The following is a 14128-nucleotide window of genomic DNA, read 5'->3' on the forward strand; positions in this document are numbered from 1 at the left end:
TTTTTACGTTAAGTTCCCTTTGTCCAGTGGGACATACACTGACACCTAGGCAATTTGTGATGCCATAGACGTTCAAGGTGGCATGGGGACAGGGCTAGGAGTCCAATGCCTTTAGTCCTTTCTCACCTGATGATGCCAGCTCCCATTGTTCCATCTCTCTGGGTCTCCACCCACAATCCTTAAATCATGTGTGCAGGGCCTTGTCCAGCCTGGGGACTCTTTGTACTATATTTGGGCTGTTCTTGAGCTCATGCAAGCTATTTGGCTGCTCCCAACATGCAATGAGGCAAGAGAAACTCTCCGAGGCTGTCCGGGTCTCATGTCAACCTCCAGGCCACTCTAGAAATGATAAGCAGGACAATTCCGCGGGTCACTCCCTGTATCAGAGTGCTGGAACCTCGAGGAGACTGTCAAAGCACTAGTGCACACAGCCATTGCTCCTGGAGCCTTCTGTATTCTGGAACCCTGGTTCCCCCTAGCTCTTGGGACCCACTCACCTGTGTGGGCCTCCTTCCCTCCTCACTCCACCTGCAGAAAAGGCATGCCACTGTCCAGGGCTTCTTGCTTCTCCTCCAACTCTCCTCTTTCACCCAAGCTGGAGAAGCTTTATCTTTCTCCTGGAAGTGAGGATCTTTGCTCCGAATTTTCCCTGCCTTTCCCTGGGTTATGTTTTTGAAACCTCAAAAGCCAGAACAGGGTCCCTATTCTCTGCTTTTGATGAATACATCCTCTCCCTGAGTCAGCTAACCACAAACAATGCGCTTTGCCTTGGTTGGGGTAGGGCAGTGGACTGGTGAAGAAGTAACAGTTTTATCCTCCTACACACATGCACACATATATGCATATTACAACCTTCAAATAACACAGAGATAATCACAATCTGGACTCACTGCAAGCCCTTCTTCATTAACGCATTGATACAATCCTCGGCAGAAATGGCCGTGTAAAACACCCTTGCCTTGTTCCTGTGTGGATTCTTGTATTCTATTGCATTTCACGGGTTTGTGCTATTTGCTGATCCTGTTCTCTATTCCACTTTGGTCCATGTCTCACCTTCACTCCAGCAGGTTGGTCAGATTAGTAACTAACTGCCTTGTAGCAAAGTGATTTTTATACAGACAATTGTGCGTCTCTGCAATTGTAAAAAGCTTTGACATTGTAGTTTAGATTCTAAACTCTAGATCCTTTAATAACAGCATTTCTGTAGCACCAGCAGTTTCCATTCCTAGTTGCTACTGTAGTAGCAGGTCTCGGGCAAATGCAGAAACTTAGTGGGTCTGCCTTAAAATGGACTCTACAAGATGACTGCTACAAAATATCTTTTCCTCTCTTCACTATTATGGAAGGGAGTGGTATTATATTAGGACCCTCTTGTTTGTGGACAGCAATTACAACTTTCTATTTAGATGCTTCTCTTTCCTCTGCTTACGTTGGAGTCTTACTCTGTGATTGCTAACTGTATTGCATTGTCTTCATTCTCTCAATAGCAACAGTAGAAGTTTTAGATTATCTGTCCTGCGTTGCTGAAGATTTGCTGTGTAACTACTGGATGTCCACATATATGTGTGTAGACACTATCAAACTGTACACAGAACTCTGGGGGTATGGAAAGGAATGATTAATTTTGCCTGTGAAAAAAGATTGGCAAGGGGCATTGAAGGCTTCATGCAGGAGATGACATTTGAACTAAGTTTGCAGAATAAATAGAATTTCAGCATTTGGGTACGATGCCTCTGCTGAGGGTGGCAGATTAAGAAAGCACAAAGAAAGGAGTGTGACAAATAGAAAGTAGTGTAAGAAAGGGCACAAGAGAATAAAAGCTCATGGTATGAAAAGGACAGAGGTGGCATCTGGAAGTTAAAGCACATAGTACTTGTATCAGAAGAGTCCTATCTATGGCTAATGCTCAGCCCGGTTGACTGAGTGTAAAAAATAGATTTAAAATATTCAAAAATACCGACAAAATGTAAAACAGAATACCAAATTCAGAAAGTGGGAAAGCACCCCTTCCCCTTCAGTTTCAAAAAATACACTGTATATCTGAGCTTTGAACAGGAACCACACCCTGAGGAATGAAGAGGCCTCCTCATTGAGGATAATTTTAAGTTACTAATTGCTACCTATACCCCCTGGCATTAAACAAACAGAGCTGCCTTCACTCCTCCTAGGCTGCCCTTTGAGGAAGAACATAAGCATCTAAAAATAGAACCTCAGGGGTTTTCCCGCACATTAAAACTTCTGCCCATCCTCCCCTCCAGCCAAATCACGTTAATCATGATGAAGACCAAAATAACCGTGCTGAATGAATGTCCAGGAGCTTAAATATTTGCTTTGGACAAATACTCTGCTTAGTGCTTTATACCCTAAATCCTCGAATTATGGAGAGGAAGCTTGCAGCCCTTTGGGAGAAGAGAGAGGCGAGGTGAAGAAAGTACAGAGATTTCAATGGCCTCTTGGACTTTTCTGTCTCCTTATGTTTTCCTGGTGTTTTAGTGGTTAGTTTTGCAGCATACAGTGCTAGGCTCTTCCCTCACACTTTATGTTTCCCCATGTGGACAGTATCTAGAGATTAATAAGGAAGGCCCACTCTGAGAGTGACCACTAGCAAGCCAGCAGTGGGGTTGCCTCTCAATTTGGAATGAATGTTTGAAGAGGCTTTTCAAATTTCATAGAAATGAGGATTGTGACTCTACAAAAAAAGTTGTTGTCTACAAGAAGGTCCCTTTACTCTTGGGAAGCAACTTTAGCTGTCCTCTCCTTGCTTTTTAAAAACTCGATTAGCTAATAAAGAGACCAACATGCTCATCTTGGATCCCAGTACCTCTCAGTGGAGAGGAATTTGGGAGGGGAGTCGGTTTGAAAGGCAAAGTGAGCTCTCAGTAGCTGAAGCTGCATAACTACACCGTCACACCTCCTTCCACCTGCTCCCAGTGCAGCAACCCTTCCTGAGGTCGCTTCAGATGTTTTCAGCTATTCCAGGTGACCATTCTTTAGCAGCACGGAGCTGTTGTTCATACTTTGAAGTGTCATCAGCCCCACATTTTCATTTTTGAGTATCCCTTTTCTGAGCAGAGACCGGTCTACTGTGGCAACATAATGCATCCAGTTAAGGCAAGAGATTGACGACTCAACACTGACCTCCACTGGTTGGCATGGAAATACCTAATCCCTTTCGTTCAATGCCTTGGCCATTTTCACGGGGTGCACAGGGAGCCCTCAGCACCTTGCACTGCACTGTTGGTTGAGATTTTACATGATTTTAAATTACCTTCCAAGGAGCATATATGTAGATTCTGGAAAACTCTGATCCAACATTGAGACCTCAGCGCGCCCTTGTACCACCACAAACCACAGCATCATTTTGTTTACACCAAGTTAGGGAGTTCAAAGTTGAATTCATGAGAATCTGAGAAATCTATGTCAATCTGTTTCCATGGTAGTGTTATTAATGACTATTCAATTGCCAATAGATTTATTATTACCTTTTAAATGCCTCAAACTCCAATTGGCCATTGTAACCCCATTTTCAATTGGTATAATAATCTTGCCTGCAGAGAATCTGTGCCAGATGCTGTGTTGCCAATGCCTTAGTTGTCTGGAGGTGGGCAAGGAAGGCCCGCTTGGATCAGTGCCACTAAAGGTGGGCTGTGATTCTCCTCATGGGGGTAGTCAGGACTTGGAACCAGCCAGGATTTCAGGAGAGATACAAGGCAAAATGAACAAGGGAGCCTCTATACACTAAAAAAAAAAAAAAAAAAAAAGCACAAGCCCATTAGTTTAGTTTTCTGGGAACAGGCCTGATGCAGTTTAATCCAGAGTGGCTGGCCTCTGAGGAACTGGGCACTTGTTGATTTCAATAGAAACCCAACTGATGCTTCTCCACCCAGGAAGGTACAATCAAGTTAAGAGAGCAATTGGTGAAAGAGATTATGATTTGGAAATACCTCCCATTTGGTTCCACTAAACAGAGTAGGTCAGAAAGAAAGAACTAAGCAAAACCATTTAATTAGTGCTCCTGACTCTCAAGAAAGCTGGAGCCAAAAATGAAATTCTCAGATAGCAAGCCCATGTTCTTCATATTGGTGTCTTCATTTAGAAAGTGACAGTGCCTATGTCAACAGCTATGTTGAGAAATATTAAGCAGAAATGAAGAAAATGCAATATATATCAAAAATTGAATAAAATTTTCTCCATGGTTGTTCTTGTTTCAATGCCCTCAAAAACTAATTTAAATATTTTATTTAATTTTAATAGGTCATACATATTTGGGGTACTAAACTTGGATGGCACAAAAGGATATACACTAAAGAGTAACTCTCCCTCTTATCTCTGTCACTGAGACAAACAGTTCTCCTCACGGGAGGTGACCTGAATTACTAATTATATATGGATATTTCCAGATACGTTTTATATGTCTGTACATGTGTATATCATACATGTACATGTACTTTTTTACACAGTTGGGACCACGCTATTTATACTTATCTGTGCCTTGTCTTTTTATCCACATAACAATAGAGCTTAAATAGGCTTCTACATTATTACATAATATATTTTCTTATTAGTTTTTATCACACAGCACTTCATTGTGTAATGTTTCATAATTTATTTAACCTGTTCCCTATTGATAACATTTAGGCAGTTTCAGATTTTTACATGTATAACCAATAGCCTAACAGGTCATTGGTACATAAATCATTTCACACATTTGCAAATACATCTGTAGGAAACATTCCTCAAATTGGAATTGCTAGGTCAAAGGTATGTGCATTTGTGATTTTGATAGATATTGACAAATTTCCCTCAACTAAGATTGTATGAATTTATACTTTAACCATCAGTGTGTGAAACGACTCACTCTCCCCTTCCTCGTGGACTCAGCATGTTATAGAATGTGTTGATCATTGTCAATCTGATGTGAAGTAATATTTTCTGATAATTTAACTTGAAATTCTCTCAACTTTAGTGAATTAATAATGCTTTGCCCTTTTTTATTAGGTTGTTAGACATTTCCTTATTGATATAATTCTCTCTATATTAGAATATTCTACATTAATAAAATTAACCCATTAAAGTGTGTCAAATATGGTAGCCACCAGCCCCATGTGGCTCTTGAACACTTGAAATGTGGTTAGTTCCAATTGTGATGCACAGTAATTATAAAATACACACCAGATTTCTTGGAACAAAAAGGAATAGAAATATCTTATTTATAATATTTTATATTGATTACTTATTGAAATAAAATTATTTTGGATATGACAAATTAAATAAAACATATTACTAAAATTAATTTCTTTAAAGAAAAAAGGTGATGCATTTCTTTAAAAACAGACTTCTTTTTACTTTTTACACTAACTGCTAGAAAATTTAGAATTACACATGTAGCTTACATTGTATTTCCATTGACAGTGCTAGTCTACTATGTGAGCTGCAAATTTTTTGCCCAGTTTATTTTTATATTGTCAGATTCATCAGTTTTTTGTTATGACTTCTGAGATCTGTAATGGACTTAAAGAGGTCTTGCTTACTACAATACTTTTAAAACTTTTCCATGGTGGGTCCTAGTATTTTTATATTTTTATTAACATAGAAATATTTGATTCATCGGGAAATCATTTTGATGTAAGGTCTGAGGTTAGAATCCAATATTAATTTTTTAGAGGGCTAGAATAAACAACAGTTATTAATTTCACCCTTTTCCTACTAATTGAAATGTCATCACATCCTAAATATTTTAATGTCAGGTAGGGCTAGTACCATGTGTTTTCTATTTTTTCCCCTGAATTTTCCTGGTTATTCCTGCTTGTTTTTTTCCTTTATATGAACTTTAGAATCATATATAGACTCCCAAATTTTATTGATATTCTTATAGGAGCTGTATTAAATGTTTATTTTTTTTTAGAGAGAATTGAAAACTGTCTGATACTGAGTTTCCCTCACCAAGAATATAATATACTTTTATATCTGTTCAAGTGTTCTTTTGTGTCCACAAGAGACAGTGTAATGTTGTTCGTTTTATGGGGGTTTTTTTTCTGTTGTTGTTGTTGTTTTTGTTTTTGAGACAGAGTCTCACTCTGTCACCCAGGCTGGAGTGTGGAGTGCAGTGGCATGATCTCAGCTCACTGCAGTCTCTGCCTCCTGGGTTCAAGTGATTCTCCCGCCTCAGCCTCCTGAGTAGCTGCAACCACAGGCATGCACCACCACACCCAGCTATTTTTTAAAAATTTTTATTAGAGATGGGATTTCACCATGTTGGTCAGGCTGGTCTCGAACTCCTGACCTCAGGTGATCCGCCAGCCTACGCCTCTCAAAGTGCTGGGATTGCAGGTAGGAGCCACCACGTCCAGCCAGTTAAAGATTTCTTTACATAGGTTTTCGCATCTGACAAATTTATTCTAAATATTTTCTAGTGATATTGCTATCAAAAATGAAGTATTTTCTTCTATTATGCCTTTTTTATTTTAATATAGGAAGGATGATGATTGTATATGTTTACTTTATAACCAAAGACCTAACTGAATTCCACTATTGTTCTAATATTTTTTTTCAGTTGGCTCACTTTTTATATAATAAAATTTTTACTTTTATAATCTACAAGCAATTATTATTTGTCTTTTTCTTTTCTAATTTGTATACACTTTATTTCTCTCTTGTAAAACTGCATTGCTTAGGATGTCTAGATCAACGTCTATAAATAGTTGTGGTAGTAGACATTCTTGTCTTGTTCCTGACATTAATATAAATATTTCTGAGTTTCCTTATAGATTATAGCACTAGCTTTTAGATTGAGATTAGTATATTGCACTAGGTTAAGGAAGTATCTATTGCCATTTATTGACAGTTTTGTTTTGTTGTTTATTTGCTTGTTTAGTAAGAATGGATGTTGGAGTTTATCAAATGTCTCTCAGCATCTAGAAACATGATTTTTAATCTATTAGTGTGGTAGAAATATATTAACAGATTTCCTAATATTGAACCATCCTTGCATTCCAGAATAAATATAATTGCTCATGGTGTGTTAGTTTTTTAATGTGTAACTGGATTTTGTATAATAATGCTTTATATTCATAATTTTTGTGTAATAATCCTAACAGTTATTGTTTTATTATTTTGATTTTCTTCTTCAAGAACACCAATTATGCATATGTTTGATTTATTTTTTATATATTTTGCATCTATCATATAACCCTTTTAAATATCTTTTTTATTTATTCTTTTTACTCATTTTTTTCTAATTCTGTCTTCCACATGTCTAGCCATGCTTTCAGCAATGCCCTGTCTTCTTTGTGCAGTTTCCTACCACTTCTCATTCAGTTTTATCGCCTTTCCTTTTTCTAGAAACCTCGCCACTTTGAGGCCCAGGGAAGCACTCAGTCAAGCTGACACACCCTTATTGCTAGAGAACAAATATCAGCAAACTATAGCCCATTGGCTAGCTTTCTTTTTTTATAAGTAAAGTTTTATTGGAATATAGATATGCCCATTTGTTTATTGTACATGGTTGCTTCAGCACTACAATGGCAGAATTTGATAGTTATGGCAGAGACCATATGGCCCAGAAATTCTAAAATATTTACTATTTGGTTGTATAAGAAGCGGTTTGTTGCCCTCTATTGTAAAAACCTCCATTTACATTTCAGTATGTATCACTTAGAATTGTGCTTTTATGACTTTCTTGAAGCTCAGAATCCACAGGCATCTTCACTCTGGTACTTCCTATGTCCTATGCCACTAAGTCTTCTCTCTCTCTCATTTAAAAATCTCTGTTGTTTCCTAGTTTTACAAAGGATAAGCTTTGCATTCCTGTTTTTCTTGATTCCCTTGATGTTTTGGTTGGTTTTTCTGAGATATGAATAAGAAAATACTCACTTAGCTCTGCATGTTAAAATTGGAAGTCCTCAGATAATATTCCAAGAAATTATTTTTTATTTTCATCTTTGGTTGGTTGTTTTTTGACCATTGGATAGAGATCTTAGCATACTAAATATCTTTATCCTGAATATATAGAGATTTTCTCTCCTTAATTTAATGATTTTATGACTTCTGCAATTCTTTTAGTGATTAGTTCTCAATGAAGAACATAAACACAACTTTTTAAAAAACATGTATTAGTAAGGAAAAATTTGTTTTATATTTTCTATTGCCCTAAATTCTGACTCATATTAGACAGTTCGGAGTAATATTTAATACTTGAAACTTCACAAGTAATTACAAATAAATAAATGCTATAAATATTAAAAAATAGGAGCAATCTCAACTTTATCCTCACATTTTTCTGCTAAGACTTATTTAGTTACATATTGGGCTTATTTTAAAATTTAACCAAAATTATTTGATCTTTAATTATGTTTTTACCTAGAAATGTATATTTAAAAATAAAGTGTAATTCCAGTTGTATTTATACTATCCAGAATTTCAGAAGTCTGTAATCCCAGCTACTCGGGAGGCTGAGGCAGGAGAATTGCTTGAGCCTGGGAAGTGGAGGTGGCAATGAGCAGAGATCGCACCATTGCACGCCAGCCTGGGTGACAGAGCTAGACTCACTGCACTCTAGCCTGGGTGACAGAGCTAGACTCCCTCTCAAAAAAAAAAAAAAAGTCGGTCTGCTCCTCTGCCTTTTGTTTTCCTACTTTTAAGAGTAGTCTGCCTCTGCAAACTTTAGTAAAGAAGTACTAAAATTAAGTGTGTTAAATGGTGTTAAGATATATATAAAAATTAATTTTTAAAGAGAGTTTAGATTATCTTTAAATTTTTTTATAAATTTCATAAAACAGAAGTATTTCCTAATCATTAATAGGTTTTAATGAGCTTTAGTAGATGAGCAGAAATATCAGAGATATAAAATGATACTATACCAGCTTCCTTAAGAAGCTTTCTATTATTTCATAGAATCCTGCTTTATTCTCTTTCTTGAATTCATGCATGGCATTTAAAAATCTCTTAAAGATGGTCATCAAAAACAAACAAATTTTTTAAAAGATGGTATTTGACATCTCCCCTCCCTCCTCCTGCTTCTCTCAAGCACCAGTTTCCAGGTACCACTGCCTATAAAGCCTTTTCCAAACACAAATTTAATCTTTGAGTGTTGAGGTTTTTTTGGTGTTTTTTTTTTTTAAGGTAATGTATTATCCTATGCAATGATACTGAGCTTTTGACTGAGAAATTGTGAAATCAAAAGTAAAGTATAGGAATTCCTTAATGGACATTTCAAGAACTTTGAAAGGCTATTCTAAGGGGAAGAAAGAGGGAAAATCTGTTTCAGTAGGAGACCTTCTCACCTCTTTACTCATAAGCCAGCCCGGGCATCATATGACTTCATCAGACTGCAACTTACTGTTCTCCCCTTTGCGGGGAGTGTCAAATGCTATAATAGAGTTCTCCAGTCTGAGGTCAGCGAAAGCTTCTCAAAGGAGATGATGCCTGGCTAAAGGGACTTTCTTTCTGAGAAAGGGATCAGCATGTGCAAAGATGAAGAGGCATAAGGACTGACCAGTGGGTCACGGCAATGAGACATTTACTGCTGACCTCCAAGAGAAGACTTCCATTGAATGAGAGGAAGATCTACACTACTAATGATCAAACTGTGAGTGTTTTAGCTTTGTAGACTTATCAGGAACTTGGGAGATCAAGAAGACAGGATCAAACAGCAAATGGAGCTTTATCAGAAATGAAGAAAAGCATTTCTCCACAGTCCTAAGCTAAACCCTTTCTGCTAGTCCCAGTTCTTATATGTGCATCAAGGCAAAAAAACATTAATCAGAACAGGAATGTTTGATTGCTCATTCAAATTTGAAATAAGCAGCTTCCATTCTTCTAACCTTCCCTGGTGGGGCCATAACATTATCAATCAATATCAAGTCTGGCATATCATTGGCTATCACTATCCAGTGAGTATCTGAGGCAGCTGAAAGAAATTGGGGCATCCATGTAAGAATATTCATTTTCTATTATTATTTACTTAAATATGTAATATATCAAGATCTGTTAGACATATTTAAGTATATATACTTATATGAGGTTGGGGGTCCCTGCAAGAAGTACCAAGTGTTTCTAGAAGAAATGTACTTGAATATAATCGCTGTATAATCACTGTGAGAACAGAGTTCCATATCTGTCCTGTACATGCTTGTCTCTAGTACCTGGAGCAGTATCTGACACAGATATGTGTTGAGTGAATGGATGAATAAATAGATAGAAGGAAGATCCTCCAACTATGAAGTTTCTTCTTTTCTTCTGCTGCTGTTGAGTAGATGAGGGTGCCAAGAAATAAGACAGCAACACCAGGAAGAAGAACAAATTTGGGGTGAGTAGGGGTGGAAAGGATGACTGATTTATAAACGGGGTTTAGGAGCCAAGAGTTATGCTCTAGCAATTGGGTATAGTAGAAGATATTTAAATAAGAAATTGCTGATATTCTTGCATACTGAGCTTTTCTATAAAATCATGAGTTTAGAATTCTTTATTTCAGAAGGAAAAAAAAACTTAGAAAGGTCAGTTGGAACAAAAAGGGAAATTAAAAAGCCACAGAGAGAAACAACTATGGTGTCCTGGGGTACATTTAAAATAAGAAGCTACTTAAGCAAAATCATTGTGTTGAGGACATTTTCTTAAATAGGATCAATTACCAGTGTCCCAGTCAATTCCACATGTCAAGAAGCTTGTCTACCTACTTGACTGACCCAGGCCTAAAAATGATAATAGCAACTTGGTGGAGTTATCTAAAGTTTGACAACCTTTCCTCACCAACCGGCAGCCCCATAGGACATATTAATCACTGCAGTTTTTACCTTGTACCAGATATTTAGAAAGTAAAACCGAAGAAATTTATTTCCATGTGTTTTGGTTGAAAAAAAGAGACGTTTCACTCAATCTATTCCAGAAAATATAGCCACTTTGGGACTGAACATTTCTTTCCATCTTAGCCCAAAGGCAATCACATTAGGGACGTTGTATGCAATTGGGGTGATAAAAATTGAGCTGTGGTCTAACCTATTGCATAATTTTCATTCTAAAATTACTTAACGCCGGACATAATGGCCCCATCAGTCAACCTATCATCTGGCTAGTTAAATGAAGTAAAATAACCTCAGCTGGTCTCAGAGGAGTGAGAATTCAACTGCCTGAGGGGTTGAACCTGAGAGTTTGTTCTGGATCTCTGTTGGGTCAGCCAGCATGCAATCTTACCTTCTGTCTCCACGGAAAAGCCCATTCAGGCCAAGGGAGAAGCTGCTTTAGATGAAGGCTGTAACCCAAGATGGAAACACTTAACCAGGCCAAAAACATTTTTTTCTTTTTGGTGGATCCAGTGCACAATGATTGTTCCTAATTAGGAGGTCTGACTTGAAAAGTTCTCCCCAAATGCCAGGAGAAAGTTCTCCTTAAGTGTCTTTGCAAAAAGGATACAGTGGGACAGAAAGTCAGTATTGATTTAAGGAACACAGCTGCATAAACAATGTTCATTCACTACAAGAAGAAAATTTATAGTATTTGTCAGGGAAAAGTAAACACGTTAGGGACTCTGTTTGTGACACAGTGTCACACATGATCCTTTGAGCCAGCAGGGACAAGAATAGATCAACAACAGAAGCAGCTTTCTCATGATGCTTGGGGTAGCACTTTTTTTTTAACCTAACCCATTTTCTGCTTCATATTTTAAGAGGACATTACATTCAGACCATTGATACGTCTGTGGATGTTGGGGAAAGAGAGGAAACTATAGTGATGAGTCCTCTACCATCCTCATTCTCTATACTTTCTGGAAAAGAAATTCTGAAAAAAAAAAAAAAAAAAAAAGCTAAAAAGCTAAATTCTCTTAAGAATTTCAGTGGTTGTAGGCATTCACTCCTGAAGCTATTTTTCCCCCAGGTTTGGGATTTGGCCCAGCCTTACAGAAATGTTTTCCAGACTTTAAATTTCATGGAGAGTTAAAATTGGTTTTAAACCCAATACAGAGTTTCCATCTTTTAATTTTACAAAGAAAGGTCATCTAAACAAAACAATATGTTTCTACCATCTATTATTACCTTTGCTTTCTATAAGATATGAATGTTTTAATACCAAAAGGGAAAGGTAAGAAAAGCAAGGATAAAAGCCTCAAAATAAAGGATAAAGCCCAATCCTTCTCATTTAGCTATTGAAAGTTGAAGACTATATCAGTAAGTGGCCCTGGTCCACAGACGGGCATTTGGAAATCACCGCATTAGGGGAAAGGCCACGGGGAATGTCTTGTGCCAAGGGCTGTAGAACACAGAGGTGTTTTGTTGTGTGTGGTTCATGCAGAGCTGTCATACCCATAGCTGTTCATCATACCCGTATCTCAGCAATCTATAAGTGTTGTAAAGGGGCCTTGGAAGGAATTCAACTGTTGTGAATTTTTTAGTTTATTTTAAAGTTTGGCAAAATTTATATTATACATCCCTGGATTCTTAAATCTTTAAAGCCCAGTGGAATTTCAAAGAGCTTAATGATGTTTTCCTTTTAATGACCTTGACCCCAGAAATTCATTTTTAAAAGTAGTGTTACAGAGATAGAAAGTGTTCTGAACATTTTCAGGATAACTTGTGATACCAGTGAACATACACAGACTTCCTAGGGGTTTTATGCAGGAAAGTGTGTATGTGTGTGCTTGTATGGGTATGCATGTGTGTGCCTGCATCTGTTTGCATGTGTGTGCGTGCGTGGCAGCTGGAAGCACCTACCAGGGAGAGCCCTACTTTTGTTTGTCAGGGCCCCAGAAAACTGCAACTTATTGCTCTGACTTAAATTGGCAAACTATAAAGGTCACTTTTGGTCCTTTTGAGAAAACATCTAACCAGAAAAGGGAAGTGCAAATTAGAACAGTTTAGGCAGAAACTGAAAGTTAAGAACCGAGGGAAAGCCTTTAGAAAGAGAAGTAACCAGAGAGGTGAGAGGAAGAACACCAAGAAGAAGGAGTGCTCATATATGCCAGCCTTCTTAAAAGGAGTCCTCAGGCCTCCAACAATCCATGGCTTTACTGAGAGCTTTCTCCTCTATATAGTACTCCTATCTATTAAATAGACATGCGTAAAATTGGCTAAAACCTCCTGTCCCAGAAAGGATTGTGATGATGGGCATTTCTGAGAGGGAAGTCTGCTCACCTGTGAAACGTTCCTGGCAGAACTTCTGTGGCTCAGTCCAGGAAGAAAATGGACCCATCAAATGGGTTTAGCATTGAGGCTCCCTTCCTAGCCATTGCCAGCCTTCCAGCACTAGCCACATGGCCTGCGGATGCTAAGTAGGAAAGCCTAGCTGCCCCGACAACCTGATGTGTTTTAGCTTTAGGGCCTTACAGAGGGAAGCCTGGATCAGGAGTTAGAAGAACTGGACTTGTCTTCATATTTAAATATCTGTAAGATGTCTGGGCATGGTGGCTCATGCCTGTAATCACATCACTTCAGGAGGCCAAGGCAGGCGGATCACTTGAGGTCAGGAGTTGGAGACCAGCCTGGCCAACATGGCGAAACCCCATCTCTACTAAAAATACAAAAAATCAGCTGGGCATGGTGGCAGACTCCTATAATCCCAGCTACTCCAGAGGCTGAGGTAGGAGAATCACTTGAACCCAGGAGGCAGCAGCTGCAGTGAGCCAAGATCATACCATTGCACTCCAGCCTGGGTGACAGAGCGAGATTCCATCTCAAAAAAAAAAAAAAAAAAAAAAATCTGTAAGATGAAGAAAGTTGGTGAATATCAGTGGGGTGTTTTGTTTTATTTTATTCACTGATTTACGGTATTTTTTTCAGTAGCAGAACCTATTTTCAATAGAAACACGATTTGAAAATCAATATAAATGCATAAATATAGAAGCAGCTTGATGGTGTGTAGAAGGGGCTGCAGGAGTGGACACTGGATCTCAGACCTGAGGGGCCCCCGTGGACACTGCTGATCCCAACCGCTCTGAGAAACTCCTCTTGAGACCTCAGGCGAAGATGCATTTCGGGTTTGACTGACATTCTTCCAGCCCTCACATCTGCTGACTCAGGGCTAGTGCTACAGAAATCCCACTTGGGTGTGCACATGTGGTTAACATTTTCAAAGGGGAGTTTTAGTCTGTATGTAGGGTAAAGGCAAGAAAGGCCATGACAAGATCAACAGTTTACTCAAA

General features: G+C 38.2%; 1 protein-coding gene and 1 long non-coding RNA gene across 3 annotated transcripts in view; one reads left to right on the forward strand and one right to left on the reverse strand.

Annotated features, from left to right (window-relative positions):
• The window catches only part of DLEU7 (deleted in lymphocytic leukemia 7), a 148428-nt gene that overhangs the window by 102610 nt on the left and 31690 nt on the right, over positions 1–14128 (reverse strand). The gene's annotated exons all lie outside the window — the stretch shown is intronic.
• The window catches only part of LOC134808200 (uncharacterized), a 34707-nt gene continuing 29858 nt past the window's right edge, over positions 9280–14128 (forward strand). Inside the window, exons 1-2 of the long non-coding RNA XR_010150738.1 lie at positions 9280–9586; positions 10140–10306. This is a non-coding gene — a long non-coding RNA (uncharacterized LOC134808200). The remainder of the gene's footprint in view (positions 9587–10139; positions 10307–14128) is intronic.

This window comes from Pan troglodytes, chromosome 14 (assembly GCF_028858775.2).
Source record: "Pan troglodytes isolate AG18354 chromosome 14, NHGRI_mPanTro3-v2.0_pri, whole genome shotgun sequence".
In the NCBI taxonomy this organism is placed as follows: Eukaryota; Metazoa; Chordata; class Mammalia; order Primates; family Hominidae; genus Pan; species Pan troglodytes.